The 20,609-nt window shown below is 43.7% G+C and overlaps 1 protein-coding gene across 1 annotated transcript in view; it reads left to right on the forward strand.

Moving 5' to 3' along the window:
• Nucleotides 1-20,609, forward strand: part of FAF2 (Fas associated factor family member 2) — a 362,642-nt gene that overhangs the window by 23,431 nt on the left and 318,602 nt on the right. The window lies entirely within an intron of this gene.

The raw sequence follows: 20,609 nt of genomic DNA on the forward strand, positions 1-20,609 counted from the left end.
CTAGACAATTTTGCACATCTATCAGGAATCTCCATTAGCAAAAGCAAATCCTGTTTGTTTCCCCTAGCGAGCTGGGTGGGCAAAACGGAGGACCAGCTTCTCCACCTTGAACTTAAATGGAACCCACACACGTTTCGTTACCTGGGTATAAACCTATACCATAACATAGAAGATGCCCACACCCTGAGAGCAAAACGGGGCCTAGAGAAGTCTATACAATTCTGGGAAAAGCTCCCCCTGCGGTGATGGGACGGATTTCGCTAGTAAAAAATGATTGCCCTCCCCAGATTACTATACTATACCATAAATGTGCCATACCTCATACCAAGTTTATTTTTTTAAGACCAACTTGGTGCTTAGCAGATTCATATGGGGTAAAGGCCGAAAGAGTGGCAATGTAAGTACTATGCAGGGACTACGCAGAAGGCAGAGTGCGCCTTCCACACCTATTACTTAGCGGGCCAACTACAACACACAGCAAGTTGGCTGCCGGACACAAAGTGGAGCATGCCCTCATGAGTGACACTGTGACCCAATATTTACTTTAGGAAGTGTTGTGGCTAAAAAGGAACAAGATCGCACAACCCCCAACACTCTTACAACTAGGACAATAAATATGTAACCGGGCGAAACCGAGCAGAACTTACTGGGCGGCCAAGGGAATAATCGCAACGGGTGACCTAGCCCCAGTAGGGACGATACTAGAATTTCATGACAGGGTCGAATCCCACGGAATGCACCATGGGCAGTATATAATTTATGCTAGACTCCCCAACCATCTAAAGACTAAGTGGCCATCCCTGACAGCCCTACAAACCGAAAATCCAGTGTTAGGCCTACTATACAATGTGGACGAAGGTGGACATATGGTATCTAAACTATACCAGGCGCTCATGGAAGAAATACCCAAAGACTTTACCAAATGAAAACCAGCATGGGAAGCAATAATAGGAAGAACAATTACAGATAAAGAATGGACCAAGGCGAAATTATATCCCAAGACGGGATCTAGAAATGCCAGACTGACAGCTACAATTCTGTGTTCCACAGAGCCTATCTAACTCCAGAAAAGAGATTGCGCTTTCCTGGCGCCAACCCGCAAAGCTGTACAAAATGCAGAGAAGAAAATGCAGATATGGGGCATATGTTCTGGCGCTGCCAACAATTCAAAAGTACTTGCAAGAAATAGAACGGCGGCTATGTGAAAATGGGATAAAAAATCAAGACTGGACAATTGAAGCCTGCCTCTTAGGTCTATAACAATACTGGAGCAATGAAAAAGATTATCTATCTAGCATGGGCGCTAGCCAAGCGACGTATAGCAATGAAGTGGAAAGCCAAAGATGGACAAAATGTAGCAACACGGTGGAAAGATTTGAATAGATGGTCCATGGCAGAAACGGCAGTCTGGTATGAAGCGCTAAGAAAGGGTAGGAGAGAAAGCTCCAAAGACATTACATTGTGGAATGCGCTAGTACAAGAATTATTCAACTCGCAAGAAAAATCTCCCTAGTACTGTCTGATGAGGAAAGAACACCAGACAACTGAGAAACACTAAGGAGGTTGACAATCGCCAACAAACATTATCCCCCCAGACTCTTGATCAAGGAAATCTGCAGCTTCATAAACAATGCCAAGTGACAGTTTCCATTCTAAGTTGGGGTTGGGGAAGGTTTTGGAGGAGGGACGGGAATGAGATTTGACAAGATGACAACAATATTATACTGAAATCATATGTCTCATTGTAAAATTTAATAACACATTTAAAAAAAAAAGTGTGGGTGGTAATGGTGAAAAACAATGGATGGGCAAACACACCATGTTTGTTGACTTAGTTACATGTAACATGGCACCACTTTCTCAGACCTTTTTATCCTAAGCTTTTTTTGCATGCTATGGATGAAAAACCATGGCGGTTCATCCGTGGGTATGTATGCTTTTTCTATTTGTACTTTTTTTTTTTTTTTAAATATTCTTGTGACTGGCGTGTAAATCTCTCTAGGGCATTAGTTCCCTATAGCAAACTTTCATTAACAAGAAGAAACCAGTGAGGTGAATTTGGCAAGACCCTTTTTGAGGAGCCTCTGGGGCATATAAACGCTGTTGAGTAGGAAAACTTTGTAAATGTCCTTTTAGGTATTTTGATAAATTGAGGGCATTCGTCCCTTCTCCTCAAGGTGGAGCCACACCCTTTCAGGCTAGGCAGGTTAGCCCGCTCCGCAAGATTCTTCCTGGGGGGTCTAGATAAGTAGGGCATTGTTCATAGTGACTCCCCCTAAGGTGATAAGGACTCACGTTCTGTGAGGAACTCCCTGGATCAACCATATGGTCATCTTATATGGAACTGCCTACTGGGAAGAACGACGCAGCATCTGTACATGTGGCTGTAGGCAATGCTGAAGCGCTCTGAAACACCTGTGTATGAGCGCAATACAAATAAAATATATATCATAATACTAACGCAGAACGTTAAAGATGTCTTGAGAGACAAGTGGAGTACAGAGTATTGAACACAGGGGAAGCCCCCCTGACGTGATCGCACCAAGGAGGGGCGGAGTTGACACAAACTGCAAAGCCTGCGACTTTCGTACCAGGGAGGTTTGCCAAAGTGAGACACCGGGAGGCCAGTGAGCAAGGCATTGGGGAAACTGCTGCCCGAGAGAGAAGGGGTGTCCAGGACCACCTGACTAAACTACAAAGAGCACAAAATGTAGCCGCCAAACTGCTACTAGCACTTGGCCCAAGAGATCACACCTCCCCAGCTCTCAAAACTGCACTGGCTTCTGGTTGCCCAAAGGGTGACCTTCAAAACCTTATGCATCTCTCACTGAGCAATGCATAAAACCGGATCCAATACCTTCAGGACAAACTAAAACCCTACTATCCACCACGCACTTTAAGATCAAGCTCTGCGCGCCTCCTAGTAAAACCTAAAACCAACTCGGTCAGGTTAGGTGGATCATCCTTCTCACCCCTGGTCCCCACTCTGTGGAACTCACTTCCACCCCACATCCGACTCACCGAAGACCTCATGTCTTTCCGCAAATTACTGAAAACGTGGCTATTCCCCTAAAAACCGACCCTTAACACAAACGGTATAGCAGCAACAATAAACAGTAGCCCATGGTTGCTGTATCAAAAATAACAATCCAGCATAGAGACCCGGTCAAGAAAAATGTAGAACTAAAACTGCTAGTGTAAATTAAAACTGATAAACTGAATAGAACGAATGAAGTGGGTGAAAGGAATGAAGGAGATGCAGTAGGTGAAACGAATGCAGTCAATGAAATGGATGCAGTGGATACAACGGATGAAGCGGATGCACTGAATGCAGTAGATGTAATGAATGAAGCAGTTGGAATGGGTTGAAGAGGATGGGACGCACGCAACAGATGGGACGCAACTGAAGTGAGTAAAACCCACGGAACAGTTCGAATTAATAAAAAAAAACACACTGAACAGATGGGAAGGATGAAATAGATCAACAGATTAGATGGACTAGTTGAACCAGACGAAACATATGAACAGAAGAAGCTGAGTGAACTGACAGTGAATAAAACGGTTAGAATAGATAGTACAGACGAACGCTCGACATCAAGCGCCTTAGGGAAAACCTCCACACTACCACGCTTACACTCCTCTACACCACCACCCAATTAGAACACAGCAATACTATGACACATTTGGTACAGGTGTTCTCATACCAACACCCGCCACATACTCCACATCACCCTAATTAAACATAGCTAGCACCCACCGCTAGTCTAAGCGCCCTCCCAGCCCTAACACAGCCAGAAATCAGTCTGGGTAATAACTCACCAGAATGAACACATATTCCTGACCTCCCTACCACCACACCTACCTCTAAGAAGCAGCTATCATGCAAATGCTATACTAGCTGCATACATATTTATTTATTTGCATTTGTATTACGCACTTGCAGCGCAAGGGCATCGAGGCGCTGATCGGTGCACATGCGCACCTTATGACTGACTCTCTCTACTGGATTGAACTAAGGTTTCACGAGGCCGTTCAACCTACCAGCGCTTTGAGGTCATACCAATAATACATAAGGAGCTATATAAATGCAAAGTAACATAACATGGTGGCGTGACCACAAGGGAATCCTGGTGGGCGAAGCACCTGCATAACTGCGCAGAGACCATCACTGCTGAGTGAATGGAGCCTATTGTCATCCGTGTCCCTGGGAGGCAGCAGGAGAGGGAGAATATACTCTGGTGAAATGAGAGACTATAAACCGAGACTAGTGAGAAGGAATGTAAAACAGCAGATCTTTAAAGAAAGCACATAAAGGGGGTCACTCTACCCATCTAAAAAATATCTAAGGGTGCTAGTTAGTCCTCAGAAGTGCCAATATAAAATGTCCACGACCAAAACCAAACTCTACCGGACCCTACAACTAAGATCAACAACTTAGTCATCCAAGAGAAGATTCCATTGGGTTGGCGATTTCTTCAATAGTCTCTGGATGAAATGTCTGTTTCACCAGTTTCCTCGCTTGATATTTTCTTCAATAAACCCTGGAAGTCTCCTCCATGAGCTCTTTTTATTATTGGACAACAGTCCTGGATTATGTGCTTTCTTTAAAGATCTGCTGTATGCAGCGAGTCTTTACGTTCCTTCTCACACTCCTCTTGTTTTATGCTCTGGCTTGGCCTGCTTGTGATTGGTCAGCCACAGTAACTGCTTTAAGTGGTTGCTCTGACCGCTCTGGTAATTGACATTTGTTTGAGGTATAAGATAACCTTGCTGAATAACATGGTGGTGTCCTGTAAAACTTGAAATCGGTCTATAAAAGCAACTGTTAGAAAAGGGATCTTGTCCACTACAATTAGCAGCGGCTCGCCATTTCGGTCACTGAGGCTTCCAGTGTCTTCCCATCACTTCTACGAAGTTAGTTTTAACGTATACAAGATATCTACATAATTCACGTCCACAGAAAAGTACATATTCCTAATGTATACATTTAACAAAAAAACGTATTGCCTCAATTTGCGCTCGCCACTGGTTAGTGATTTACTCTTGGCGAGTGACAAATGGTGTGCTATGTACATGAGATCAGCAAAAGGTTATCCCAGGCTAGTTGATTGTAACTTTTTTACGTGTGTGTGTGTCTGACTTAGTACCCAAATTCATCACAATAAAACCCATGAAATTCGGGGAAAGTGGTGACAATCTTAGCTCTGTCTGAAGATTTTCACCCCGATATCATTTGTTTTATCACTGTAGAGATCAACAATGAGATCTTGTGCTTGTGGGCTGTACAGCCAGAGCAGACTGGGTTAAGGTTCACTTCCCACATTTGCTGAATTTAATGGGTTTTGTTGCGATGAATCGGATCATGTTAACACTCTTATTCTTCCACTGGATTTCAAAGTTTTTGTTATGCTAGATCTTCTCAAGGGACCATTGTTAAACTAATCAAGTAATTTATAACAGACGGTTTTCGGCCTATTTGCATTCATTTTATAGTAGAGGAATTGTGTGCTTCGATTAAACACATATACTGCTAATAAGGCACAAAGGTTGAACTCGCCTCCACCATTGGTTAGTGATATGAATACTTGGCGAGTAAGAAATGGTGTGATGTATGTGCAGAATTGAAGTGGCAAGTGACATTTTTTTTTATGGCTGGCTAGTACCATACAACTTGAAATGTTTTACCCTGCTGTGAAAATAGTTGGACAGATTGGACCAAATAAGAAATAAGTTGGGCACAAAGCAAAAGATACTCCTTATGTTTGTTTTGGGGCAAAGTGGAGAAGTGGCTTTTAAAACATTTTGAGGGAGAATGGCATTACCCCCCAGGTCCCAAATAACTCCACTGGGCCATTGCTGGACTAGGGCTTTTCAGAAATGAAGGGCAGGCGTGTTTGTTTGCTTGATGCGAGAAAACCTGCTCCGAGTTCTATTTAAAGGCAGGAAAGGAGTAGTTTCACATCAGCGCAGGTTTGCGGAGGACGAAAAGAGGGGGGGAGCACATGGGTGGTCAGTTTGGGGAAGGGTTGAGGGACTGGTTTAAGTAGGTCGTTTTCGTCTTATGCATGAACATTGCATGACTGCTCGGAATGAAAATTACATCTGCCAGGTGAAAGGATATACTAGGAGATGTTATCAGGATTTACACGGTGGTGGGTGGGGCATGAAAGGAGGAGAAGGCACATGGAGCGCGGCATTGGGGATGGGAAAGACGTACACTTTAATCTCAAATTCTGCAGTTCTGTGATTATACAAGGCAGTGTGATGGTGACAGTGGTATGTTTCTGCAGGAATTCTTTGGTGGAACAACTCCAGAAATAAAGGAAGGCTTGAAAAAGAGGGGCATTGGCCATGGACAGTGACGTTTGCTTGGTTGTGATGAAGCTAGGGAATTTTCCCCTTCTCTGCAAGACTCCCTCTTAAGGGACAAGGACTCCAGTTCCTGTGAGGAACTCCCTAAAGCTGTGCATACTGTGGCCTACATGGGATGCTCTAAACTACTAGTATCCTTTAAATACCACGACTGGGATGGAGAAATCCCTAATACAGGGGTCACCAACCTTTTGTGCGCATTGAGCAAAATGTGCATATCAAATGAAATGGTGAGCAACATCCATTTTCCAACGTAACATATCCACGCTCAGGGGACATAAATTAGAAATGTAAAACTTTTGCTAAAAGAACATTTTAATTTGCAGTGTTTACGTTATCCAGACTATGTGCAATTCTAGTAAAGGTAATGTGCAAGGCGTTTAACTTCATTTGACATTGAGTGGTTAAGAAATGTTGAGGACATTGAGTGGTCAGTAGGACATTTTTAGACGGGTAGGACCAATGAAGTTGTTGAGAAATATAGTACGACTAAATAAACATTATATGGGGCTTTAGGTTCTCAAGCTAAATATTAGAAATGTATTGTAAATTTTTGGACAGTAAAGTTGATCACAAATGGAGCACTGATTTTCTTGTGTACTTTGGGATTCTTCCTGGCAAATATTCCATGATTTTAGTGGCAAATGGTGCTTTCCTAAGCATACAAGACCAGCAGTACTGTTCCTCAGTCATTGATTACTCTATTGTGGACTTTTCTTCAGGAATGTCATTCAATGTTTGCATTTCTGATTGAACAAAATGATCACTATCCTTTTGAGTTAATTTTCCAATGGCCAGGGGTAGGCATCACAAATTGTCTGACAGCCAGAAGTGCTGTTTTGCGATGCCTAAGCTCGACAAGGAAGCATTGGAAAGAATTTCTAATGCCTAAAAAAAAAAAAAAAAAAAAAAAAAAAAAAAAAAAAAAGCTGTTCTCTTAAAACTGTTAAACAGTTCAGAGGCCACAAAGGAAATGTCAGCTTGAGTTTTTGGTTGAAACTATCTAGGACAGAGCTGTTGGCAAACGGTGTCCCCAACTTTAGGAGATGCAGGTCATAGAAAGGTATGCCCCATGCAGAAGCTCAAAATTAATAATGAACCATGATTTAATGTGTACACGGCTGGCCAGATGTATAGTTTCAAAAGGGCATATGAAAATAGCTAAAGACATTATGCCATCTCATTGGACAAATAGTCCTTGGACCACCAGCCCCACACAGTTATAGGCCAACTTCCTTACTGGATATTGTCTACTAGATATTTTCCAAATGTTTGTTGCTCATACTGGAGGAGTTTGCTTAAAGTAACTATCTTGAAGCCCTCCCAAATGGATTTCAGGGGAGGGCTTAGTACAGTGGAACACTGCTTCACTCTGAGCACCATCATGGAGAAATACGGTACGGTTAAGGGAGGGACATTATTTGTGTTTTTTTTTCAGATTTGCTGACTGCATTTGATTTGATAGAAACATATTGTGACATTAATGTTATTGGGCGGGGTCCCTAATGGTTTGAAATATTAGCCAACTGATACGCAGGCATCGCAGCGTCTGTCCAATATACAAGTTCTGGGAATTATACATTGTTTTCCCCCCCCATCAACAAAGGTGAAAAGCAGGGATGTCGGTTGGCCCCAATTTCCTAATGTATTCCTTTCAGGCTTTGGCTCTAGTACTTCTCTTAGGAAAGTTAGTCCACCCTCCCTGAAGGGTACTTTTTATAGCATGCTTCTTTATGCTGATGACACAGCAATTTTGGACTTAACCCCAGCAGGTCTCCAACAGGGCTTGCTATATGCAAATAACTAGTTTGAAATTAAATATGATAAAAACTAAAATGATGTTGTTAGGGGAAAATAGTGAAACCTTGTAGCTAGTTTTTAAATGAATGTTCATATGAGGAGTCTCATTTTTATTTGAGCCTACTCTTCTCCACTCTTTTTGACTGCTTACTGTTCTCTCCTCTCACTTTTCCTATCTCCTCCCATTTATGCGCTTACTCTATCAGAATTGTCCCTGGACCTAGTATGATAGCAACCTTGTCTGTCTCCTCCCACCTCCCCTTACTTGTCCCTCCCCCCCACGCCACCCAAACCACCTCTCCAGCACTATCTGAAATGTCTGTCCGAGTCCGATGGTCGCTTGTAATGTTCGTCCCTTTCTGCACCCCTCTCCCTCACCTTTTTGTTTTCTCCGGCTCTAGAAATGTCGCATGGTCTGTTTCCATTTCCTTACCACTCTCCCTCCCTCTCCCTTCCTTATCTAGGTCTTAGCTCTTGCACTATCTGAAAAGTATGATAGTTAATTTCACATCCTTACTGTTCATGGCCTGTAAAAATGTAATTGTATTTTCCATTTCTTCCCTCCCTTGCTTTGAAACACATTGGCCCTGATTCATGGATTATTTGCACCAAAAAAACAGGATTTGTGCGCCATTCTGCCCGCAAATCCCTGTTTATCAAATGGGGATTTGCGGGCAGAAGGGCGCAAAAATCCCCCCTTTTTTTGCCACAAATAATCCATGAATCAGGGCCATGGTGTATATGCGCTATATAAATAAACTATCATATCAAATAGCGGTGCTTGGGTCAATTATTTTGAGAAGACAGCTGAAAGGGCACCATGAAGGATTAAATGGCTTTTTACATTTTATTTCAAGCCTGGGGCATTCGGATTGGACAAGTGCCTGAGTTATATAAGGCAAAGGTCTGTTTTTTAATGGCAGTAACATCGGGGTGGTTCCAACGGTCCTGTCCTGGAGGGGTTATAAAATAAAGTCCTGTGCCATATAGCAGATGTCCCTCCCGGTAAACCTGGTAGCAAATTATGAGCTGAATTGGGGGTGTTCAGTTTGAAGTTTACAGAACAGTTAAGATTTGTAACTTATTTTTTAAAGGGAATTGTATGCTAAAGTGAATTTCAGTGTAAAAGCGAATGCACTCATCTTAAAACTGGGACTCGTAGGGATTTCTGCATTCCGGTCAACCCTGATTATATGATCACAGAATACAAAATACAGACTTGGTGCTAAGTTTCACTACTTACAGGAGACCATATCAGACGCAGTATTAAGGGGAAAAGAATTCAATTAACCCTTATTTGTTCATTAATAAACTTTGAATTAAATGCAGTCATTTATGCTGCTATCAGTTAAAACAAGTGAAGAAATCAATAAATAAATGTTGATATGTTGTGTACAGATAACAAATGATCATCAACTTTGTGCGTTTTCTGTATGATTGTCTTTACACAATCAAATGAATACATAAACAGCCCAATTAGTAATAGTTTGAATAAAGTGCTCTAATAACAAAATACTAATCAAGCCTTCAAAATGAGGCTAACAACCCAACATGTTTCATTCCTCTACAAACAATTCTTGTGCAAATGAAGGAATTCTTCAGGGGGATCCTGATTATATTCTGTATTGTCAACGCAATACTAATTCCAAAATGGATGTAGCTTGCAGCTTAGTTTTTTCATTGTCCTGTATCGTAAAAACAAATCAGAACTCTTAATCACTGTTCTTAATCCATTATTAATCAATAGTGCGAGCTGCTCATGGTTTTAAATTAATATACCGTCAATAGAAGCTAACTCACTTACCCATTGTATTTACTTGCAATAGGGCTTTTTTTAGGGTGTCTCGACACAAGTAACAAAACACGAAGCTCTTAAGACCATGTTTCAAGGCTCCAGGTGCGTGTTTTCTTGCATTGCAACGAATTGTACCACAACAGGGTGTGGCAACAGGTTGGGAGAGAGCACAGAAGCGCCCAGTATCTGGCAGCACACAAATGCTCGCCTCCCCCCTAATGCCAACTCCTGTGTATGCCTGCCAGCCACATGCGCCCATTTTCATTGCAGTTTACTTCAGAGTGCAAAATAATAGTTGGCATGCACTAGAGTTGACTGAAAGGGCAACCATCAAATAACTTCTGGGAATTTCCAAATTCAGGTCCACTGTGGAGAACTTTATTTTGTACCTTTGTTTGAGGCTAAACGAATTGGCCACGCAACCGCTAAATCTGTTCATTCTCTGAACTGGCAGCTCCTTGCTTGTTCTCTTATCCTACTTGTATTTGTTTATGCATTCAGTCCATTGAGTTCCCATTAGCGTATCTGTTGCACATGAAGGCCTTGACAGCAGTGTTTGGGTTCACGCTCTGGAGCACCCCTCAACTGCACAGATATAGAGATTGTGACCAGGATGATGCATGTGGCATACACCGTGCCAGTGTCTTGCCTTTGTTTTAGGCATGTTTTTACTGCTCTTAACTTGAGGCTTTATTATGCCCAACATCTTTAAAGGATTAGCGCACTCTAACAGTAGCACCATGGTTGGGGAGGGATTTAACCACTAAATTTAGATTATATATTTTCACTTAGCAGGAGGCACGAGGATGGGTAATCTATGTGCCAAAATTGCCTGACCCTGAGAATGTTCTACACTCTGCCGTTTATATTCAGCCCATCAGCAGGGGCTTATAACCTAGCTACTAATTGCGAGGCAAATCAACTCTTAGAATCGATTTCGTTTTCCCTAATGGCCCCATTGTGTGCTTTTAGCAAAATAGTTAGTATGCTTGGTCTTTGCGAGCAAACTATGCTAACAAAATCCAGAGCGGGACATTTCGGCGTGGCCAGTTGGTGCAGGCCCATTTGGTTCGGCCAGTTCTCTGCAGGGTCCGGTTAGCGCAATTTTTCGCTTAAAGCTACCGTGAGCTGCTATACGAATGCCATCTTTCTGCTATAAGGACTCCATTTTGAAATGCAATACCAGGCGAGAATGCCATTAGTTTCTTTCCCTTTTATGATTTAAGCAGCTTATACCTTTTTTACTTTATCTTGACGGTTACAGCATGATAAAACTTGCAATATAAACATCTCAGCTTTCAGTGCAAATACAAAGGTATTTCATGCAATTCGCATTATCCCAACTCCTCTAGCTCAGCGATTGCCTCAGCTGACTGGGGCGTATTTTGGCCATTTGCTAAATAGCAGTGGAATGGGGCCCATATGTCAACCCTCTTCACATTCATTGACATATCATAGATCGTTAATCCATGTCTGTATTGGGGCTGTTTTCACCTTCCAGTTTCTTAGGATATTCCGCTTAGCGACTGCGCTCGCCACTGTGAACAGTCTACGAATCTTGATGGGTACCTTTCCTGCTTATCCCTCTCCAGTTGCATTACATTCTTCGGTAATGCTAAAACAAGTATTTCAATGACCCTTGATTTTACAGTGTCACGTTATGGGGCACACGTTTCTTAATAAAGGGGCCAATACCCTATGAGGTGTAACTTGCTATTTCACATTAACTTACAAGGTTGATAACAGCAAGTGTACTTTCAGCTTGATCGTCGTTTGAGAACATGCATTTCCAAATGTCACATTTGAGCCTTCACCTGCATTTACATTATATACAGTTACATCAACAAAGAGCCACACGTAATAGCGCGAAAAACATGTAACCTCTTAACTCGTTCAAGAACGTTCTCATGGGTAGGCATTATCCCTGTGCCAAAACATCCCGGCACTGGACTGGCCGCGCGTGGGACACTACGTTTTGGCTTATTTTATCAATCCAGTGTGAGAAATCTCAAATTTCTAGTGTGAATTTTTCAGCAGTTATCGGTTTTATTTGTCATTGTATTGCTTTGAGACTATTGCGATTCAAAATTAATATACTATCAACTTGGGGGGATACGACATTTTATGCCTAAAAGCGTTCTGGCTAAAAACTAAACCAACACTTGACGGATTTGAGATTGCCTTCTCGGAAGCATAGACCGGAGACAAAGGCAGGCCCTCTTCAGGACTGCTCATTGCAGTCCAGATGGGAATTGGCTTAGAAATAGTCCAGATTGTCTTGAAATCTCCTTTCGTCCTGGCGGTACTTATCTCCTGGCTGCGCAAAGAGGCTGGCGAAGAGCGTTTTACGCACACTCAGTTACTGGTTATGTCCATCTATTGGAACCCTAAAGCAATTCAAAGGGCACCACTGTTTGACCTAGTATCATCAACATTGGACTCGGTTTACTTAGAGCAAGGAGCTTGTGAGGTAATTGTTTGCGGAGATCTGAACATTAAATACCCCATGGCTGTTTCTGAATCTACAGAGCCCTCACAGTACAAACCCTGCCAACGAGGAATAGACTGGCTCAAACTGATGACAGCAAGACAACTCTTCAACACAGCAACTGTACTACAGGACGCCAACAAATTACCAACATGGAAGCGTGGTCTGACCCATTCAACTATAGACTATATTTTTGCCACAGAATTTCTCCTTGCTCGGCTGTCAGAATGCAGCGTCCATCAATCAACCCACAGTGACCATAACCTTCTGGTTATTAAATGGGCAGCAACAAAACCATCATCTGCCCATTACTCGGGAAGAATCGAACCAGAAGGTAAAGGAAACCAGATAAGGGTCACCCGGGCAAACATTAGAGACATCACAGCATTTTATGGAAGTAAGGGGAATCATCTTGAGATCGACTACAGACCACTTTTGGAACCCTACAGATCAACAACGAAAGGTGTACAGGTTCCAAACTCGGAGTCTCCACTCCATATACACAATTTTGACGTCCTACTGGTGGCAAAGCAAAATATACTCCGGAGAGCTAAAACCCGCCGCAAGATACAACACGGCTGCAAATAGAATCCATGCAATTGAGGCAACGAGATCTTACAAAAGTTGGCTACGATCACATCACTTAGCAGTGTATTAAAAAGACTCTGAAGCCATACTAGAACAAATCAGGAACAGCAATTCTAGAGAGTTCTGGAAATTGATCAATCCACGGGTCAAAGAGGCAGATTCAATGATGTCAAATGGTATTCCGGAGGCAACATGGATTAATATCCATTTAACATTATTTAGCTCCCCAGATGCACCTTCTTCACACCTGCTGCCACCGACATCTGAACCTTGGGTCGACCTTTGCGACAAAACAGACATCTTGCGCACAATAGGCTCAAGGGCTCCGGGGCCTGACGGCCTCTCTAACGCAAACTTAAAATCTGCACCAGAAGAATGACTAATTTGCTGAGCTTGATCTTTCAAAAAATGCGCAACCTATAAGACAATCCCGCCCACTTGGACCTCAGCAGTGATTATCCGTATATTTAAATAAGGAAGAAACGTCTGCCGGGTGGCTTTACTTGACGTCATAGGGAAGGTTTATGGATCCTTACTTTTGGAGCACTTCAACTCATGGGCAAGAAACTCACCTTGTAACGACCCTCTACAATCCAGGTTCAAAAAGGGAGTCGGAACCAGCATTAATATCTTCATTCTTGGCATACTAAAATCAAAAGCTCTGGAAACCAATCAGAAACTGTATCTGGCATTTATGGACCTTACCCAGGCTTTTGATTTAGTCAACAGAAGGAAACTCTGGACAAAACTAACCAACTGGGAATGCCCACCGGAAATTTTGAACCCGGTTCAAGCCCTACACGCCTCTACCACCGTCCAGGTTCGACTGAATTCAATTGGACTTCTTTCGGCAGTAATCCCAACTAACCGAGGGGTCAAGCAGTGCTGCCCTCTTGCCCCGGCCCTATTTCTTGCATATTTTGGGGACTACAAATAAACTAATATCTTGATACGATCCTGCTCCTCCCCACCCACCCACCCCCCACCACCGCCCCCAGAACTGGGCAATATGAACATCCCAAGACTCTTGTATGCGGATGACCTCATCCAACTCGATCAGACCCCAGTTGGCCTACAACGCCAGCTGGCCTCATTGACTGAATACACGGCTGCCAACGACCTAGAAGTGAATAAGCAAAAAACAAAGATCATGGTCGTCGAATCAAGCCTTAAAAAGAAAAACAATTCATGGTTCTTGGCTGGGGAAATAATTGAACAGGTGGCAGAATTCAAATACCTTGGGGTGTTGATCGACTCTACAGCTAAAGATTCAGCAATGCAACAACATCTCTTTGCAAAAATGAAAACCCTTATTTTTCAGGCAAATATTTTGTACAGAAAATACGGCTGCTTCTCTCTGATGCCCCTACTTAAATTCTATCAGGGCAAAGTTATTCCAACTGTTACTTACGGAGCAGACGCCATGCCATCTCTTCCCATCTCTTTGTGGCCCAGAGTGGAGTCTTTTGTGGCGTTCAGTCCTGAATCTACCTACGTACACCCCGCTAGTCTTGATTAGACGGGAACTTTCACTCTCGTCTTTGGAGTCAATTGTAATGAGAGCCTCGATGCTTTATCGGAAGATCAAAGACCTTTCTTCTCCGACAATCTTTTCTCTGGTACAAGTTGAGATGAATTCAGGCAAAAGCAAACTGTTCACCAAATTGGAGACAATGTGCAAATTACAGCTGGAAACCTGCTGAAGTTCCATGGAAGAGCTACTAGGCAATCTGACAAACCAAAACGCGTATAGAGGAAATGGATTGGATAAATTTGCTGGAGAAGGCATCTGTGTATAAATTGACCAGTCACCTGCCTCTAACATGCAGAACACTAAACGAAGTCCAACCGTTCTTGATAAGGCATCCAAGCAGAAAAACTATCTACTCTCCTTCGTGCTAGGCTGAATTTATTGCCTACAAACGAAATCCTGCACATAAGAGGCCTTTCTGCAACTAACATCTGCCGCTTCTGTAAAGAAACTCGACAAACATTACGGCACCTTCTCCTACTGTGTGCAGGAACATCTATATATAGAACTCCTTACTTGCTTCACCATTTAGAGAAATAGTATCTGACTGAGGAAACACTCTGGTGGGACCGCGTAATAGGGGGGGGGGTCTCAGACCTTCGTGGACAATAGCAGCCACCAAAATCTTGGACTTAATCTTTGAACACAGAGCTCCGGAGACTTTGCAGAGCTGACATAATTGACATAATCTACGGGGGGGGGGCATCTTCCCTTGGTTGTCCTGTGTTGCTCTGGTTGGACTCTATTTTTTTGTTCTCTTCTCCTTCGCTGAAGGCAGAGTGGTGAAATGAAATTAATGACTTTTTCTCTTCTTTCGCCTACTTCAACACTACATTTTGTAATATTTTTTGCAACAATCTTAACAAACCTGAAGTTCTTTCATCTATCTTGTAAAAATCACTTCAGTGATTATAAACTCGTAATAAAAAAAAAATAATAATAAACTAATATACTAAATGCAAGGTTTTTCCTTGTCATGCCTTGCTTTGAAAATAACACCAGTTTCCTGTGTTTGCAGGCGCTACGATCCATGGTGTGAAGTTTGTTTTTTTAAAACATATAAAGTGTGACTGTTTCATCGCTGCTCGCAAATCGTTGCATGCAATTGGGCTGTTTTGTGTGTTGGTAAGATGCAAGTCATTACAGACTTTTTTTTTCCAGATTCCCCACTTTCCAGTTTGATTAATGTGTAACCAGAAAAAAATAGCCGTCTGCCAATTTGTTTCAATGTGTGATCATGTGGCAAATTTTAGCTCGGGGCTGGGTAGTGTAGAATAATTTGCGTTAGTGTTATTTTAGGTCTGGCTCTATTGGTGCTTTCATTCGATTCATATAATGTTCAATGTATCTGTGTACGGCTCTGAGGGTTGACTTGAATTCGTAAACTGAGTGCTGCCTATGTGCTAGGTTTTATTTACTTGGGTGCTTTGAGGTATGCTCCGTGCCACTCTTTGGCTGCTACTTGTTCAAGGCCGGCCAGCAAACTGCATTTTGTACAAAAACGATGGGGGATGGGGGAGGGGGGAGGGGAGAGGGAGAGGGAACGGTGAATAAATGAGTAAATAAATAATATGAAAAGGAGCAGACCTCCCTTAAAGCCCAAAAAATGTATTACAAGATCGAACTAGCGTGGGAGAATGGGTGAAAAAAAATGTCAAAGGGGTTGGAACAGCGTTTGTTACAGCTGCAGTGATGGAGGAAGTGAAAGTCCAAGAGGATTGGGCCTGGGGGAACCCCATGAAAACAAGGGTGCTTTATATCAAGTGCAGTTTCATGTTTAGTTTCGTGAAAATCTGGTAACAAAACACGCTGATCCGAACATCCAATCAGCTTAACATGACATGGAGTAGACGGTGCTAAAAAATGGGGACTCGCTGCAAACCATTGGCTAGCAATAATTGAATGTTGTCCAGTGAGAAAGAGCTTGCTTTGTATACGGCTTTCTTGCAGCGTTTAACTTTTTACCCCTTGCGTAGAGTAACCTAATGTAGCATACCAAACTTAAACATCAAATTTAAATGCTGGACATAGGAAAGAAAGATGGCATAATGCAACTACATAGTAAATACCTGCTTCTGTACCCTCCCCTCCACTTTCCGTTCCCTACCCCATTATGGTGGCAGTCATATTTTTGTTGTAATTAAGTGCCCTTTTATCTTTATCTATCCTACTTGATAGGCATTTTTGTTATTGTTTTCAGTGTCACATAACGTTTTGGGAATCCAAACACCTAAAACAAACTAAATCCAGCAAGTTTGTGTTTCAAAACCAACGTCGGGTTGGAGGGATCATGGAACAACTGGGATACATTTTCTGCTTGAAAGAGCACACTTTAGGAAAATCCTACCAAGAAATGAAACATAAAATGCTTTCAACATAGTTTCAGGGCTCATTATTGCATTCATGAATTCTGAGGTATCCTGGTATAGGTCATGCCTGCTTTGCAAGGTTAATGCAGTTAACATGAAGTCCAAGTTGTCTACTAGAGTATACTGTTATAGCCGGATGGGACATTTGTCTGTTTAGATGTGAGGTATGGCTGTCCTTGCTAATTCAGTAACTTTTTCCAGTGATAACGTGTACTTCCTATTTCATGTGTGTGAAGATTCGCTTGCCATGTTTTGACTTTCTCAGACTTCTTTACCTTTTTGTAGTTTTATTGGAAAAGGTGGAACTACAAGAATGAACAACATACCACCTTTACATAATTAGCTACTCCCACATAGGGGATAATTGGAGAGCTTAGAATGTTTTTATTATTGCACTACAGTCCTAATGTATGTGGTAAAACCAAGATGATAACTATGCATAGTAGGTGTTACCGCATGCATGAATCGAAGCAGGATAGGTAGAGCAAGGAGACTTGTGGTTATTTGCTGCTTGTCTGGATCAATGAAGTACCAATGGAGATGGATGAGCGACTGGGGCAAGGATCTTCAGATCCCATGTAGGTTAAACCGGCTAAAGGGCCAGTCTCATTGTTTGTAAAAGAAAACTGTGGCCATTGGCAAAGTTTGAGTTCCTGACCCCTGACTAAACGTTTCCTTTAAAAAAATATGAACTATATTCTCTTTGGCCTAACATGCTCATTTTATAAAGAATCCACATGCCAGTCCATGATACTCTAGAGCACTAAAGCGCTAGCATCACTCAGCCAGTCGGGGCTTAGGTGGGTTTTGGCTTGTCGGTTGCAGCTTGGTAATAAAGTGTGGTGCCTTCTGGCCCAAATATGTAGACCAGTGCCTGCACAGTAAGCTAGACTATACCTGGAGGAAAGAACTGTGTTGGTGGGGGTGTAATAGCCCCACTTGCCCCCCAGCCTGCAGTTCATGCCTGGCAATATTTCCACACTACAACTCAGCCTGCAGATAGTTGTAGCAATTCATTCCACTTAACCACACAATTGATGGCCATGACTCCTTTAATTAACACTATTACTAAGCCAGTGTATTGACAGTACAGACGTTGTTTTGTTTGTCCCAAGCCATAGGAGCCCTCTGTCGCTCCAAACAGCTCATGCCCCTATCTTCTTCCTCTCCCTCCCTGCACCCCCCTTCGAACATCCCTCCCTTTCACCCTCTACACCACCAAGCCCCTCCCCCAAGACCGACCTCTGAGCTGCCCACCCTCTTGCCACCACCCTACCTCCTCCTCCCCCTACCTTAACCCTCCACCTCTGTGTCTCTTACCGTCTCTAAAAACTCCCATGTTTCACCCTCGTAGGAACTGTAGCATCATCTCCATCACAATCCGACCCCGCCCTCTCACACCCCCGTTGCACCAAAACCCGTAAAGTAGAAAACTAGTCTGGCCACCTTCCGCAACTGCCTATTCCTCACCACTTCTACCTCAACCCTACAACCCAATCTCTCCCTCACCCTGCTTCCACCCCCACACTCTCGACTTCTCAGCCTGTACACCGGACCCCCGACCGCTTCTAGACACACTCCAATCTCTTAACCCGCCCCACACCCACTGACCATCTGTCCACTCACTCACCCGCCCCTCCCCGACTCTACCCACACACCCCGATATCCTCCCCCACCCGCCTACTCTTCACATCCTCCACAGATGTAACCCCATCCCCCACCACTCAGAATCTGCTGGTACCCTCCCCCAACACTATCCCTCCCCCTCTCTTGTCTCAATGACTCCGATTGCTCCACCACCCCTCAAACTGCCTCCTAACCACCATGCGCCCCCATCCCACTTCCCGACGTTCTGCATGACCACACCTCACCCTGAAGTCAAATGTCTTTTTAATGCCCGCTCTGTAGCAAAAACAGACACTGCATTTTGACCTCCTCTCTTCTGACAAACCTGACGTGATCTTTATCACTGAAACCTGGCTCTCTCCGACGACTTTGCCCCTGTTGCACATGAAGCATTCCCCCCTGGCTACTCGCTCAACAGACCTTCCAGAGGAGGCGGCCCGGCAGTCCTCTTCAAATCTCATTTCTCCGTCTCACTCGTCGAATCTCAGACATGGATTCCATCATGCGAATCCCTCCTAGTTAAACGGACTACCCCAATTTCCTACTCGTCTACAGAAATTTCTCAAACAACCTCTGTGATTCTGTAGCCGCCATTCAAATAAATCGCCCATCTCTGACTCTCCTAGGAGACTTCAATACCTGGCTGGACATTCCCACAAACCCCATGACCCATCCTCTGGTCAACAGTCTTGATGCGCTCAACCTCTACTTTCATACGAACGGTCCAACCCATGCTAGGTGGCACATCCTTGATGCAATCTTCACCTCCCATGACATGATTCATCTATTTCCCCCCCCCCACCTCCTCATCTGGTCTGGCCACTTTGACATCCTTTCACCATTTTGACCCAATTTCCCCCCGCCCCCCTTCTCCCCAACATCTAAAATGCTGGAACAAAATAATGATCAATCCTGACCTTGCGTAAGCCCTACTGCTTAGATCCCCTACAATGCCCTCCCAGACAGATCCTTAACCATGGACTTCTTCGACTCCTGGCTCAATGAATCTCTAATCCCTCTCACCCACCGCTTCCTCACGCAATGGACCATTTCCCAAATGGTTCACCCCCGAACCGAGGAACTCCAAAAAACAAAACGATCTCTAGAACGCAAATGACAAGCATCAAACCATCTCAGCAGATCCGCCTTCGCCTTGCACCATCGTAAATACAAAGCTGACATCCGGAAAGCCAAAAAAGCCTTTTACAACAAACCCATTCTCAGCTGTGGAAACCGCAGCAAATAACTCCATAAAATAATTTCTGAATTTGTCAAACCCACTTGCACCTCTACCCAATCTGCCCCACCACAATCGCTCTGACTTCCTCTCCCTACACTTCTACACCACCGCTCTTGACAGGATGACCGTCCTTAAGAAACGGTCCCTCCCCCCCTTCCCCAACGACTGAGCAACCCCACAAACACCCATTCCCGCGCCGTCCCATCCCCGACTTACCCATCTTCGATTCCTTCAGACCCATCTTCAGCGACGAGTTTCTTGACCTACGATCTGCTAGCAAACCGTCTGGCTCCCCCTTGACCGCTGCCCCGCCTCTGTCCTGAAAGATCTTCTCGTCCACCTGCTCAGGAGAACGCGCAAGAACCATACTGTGCTCTGGCACCTTCCCAGATGCTTTCAGAATCATGCACGTCAAGCCTCTTAGCCATCCCTCGGCCCTCTCAACCCCAAAAACTACAGACCCATTTCGAACACCAGAATCCTTGCAAAACCCATTGACCGGACACCATACTCCCAGCTAAATGCCATTGTTGTATCCAACAACCTCATCGGCCCAGCACAATCGGGCTTCAGACCGCGACATAGTACCGAAACCACTCTAATCTCGATCTGGGATGATCTTAAGGCCACTGCAGACTCTAAAGGATGCACTTCGTTCATTCTCATCGACCTCTGCATCTTTGACACGATCACTCAATACTCCTTGACCGTCTCCACTGCCTTGGAATCCGTGGCACCGCTCTCAAGTGAATCTCCTCCTTCCTCAGCACCAGGAAACCTCTCCCTTTTTTTTGTCTCGG

Source organism: Ambystoma mexicanum, chromosome 3p (genome assembly GCF_040938575.1).
Source record: "Ambystoma mexicanum isolate Mex_15411 chromosome 3p, UKY_AmexF1_1, whole genome shotgun sequence".
NCBI classification, from domain to species: Eukaryota; Metazoa; Chordata; class Amphibia; order Caudata; family Ambystomatidae; genus Ambystoma; species Ambystoma mexicanum.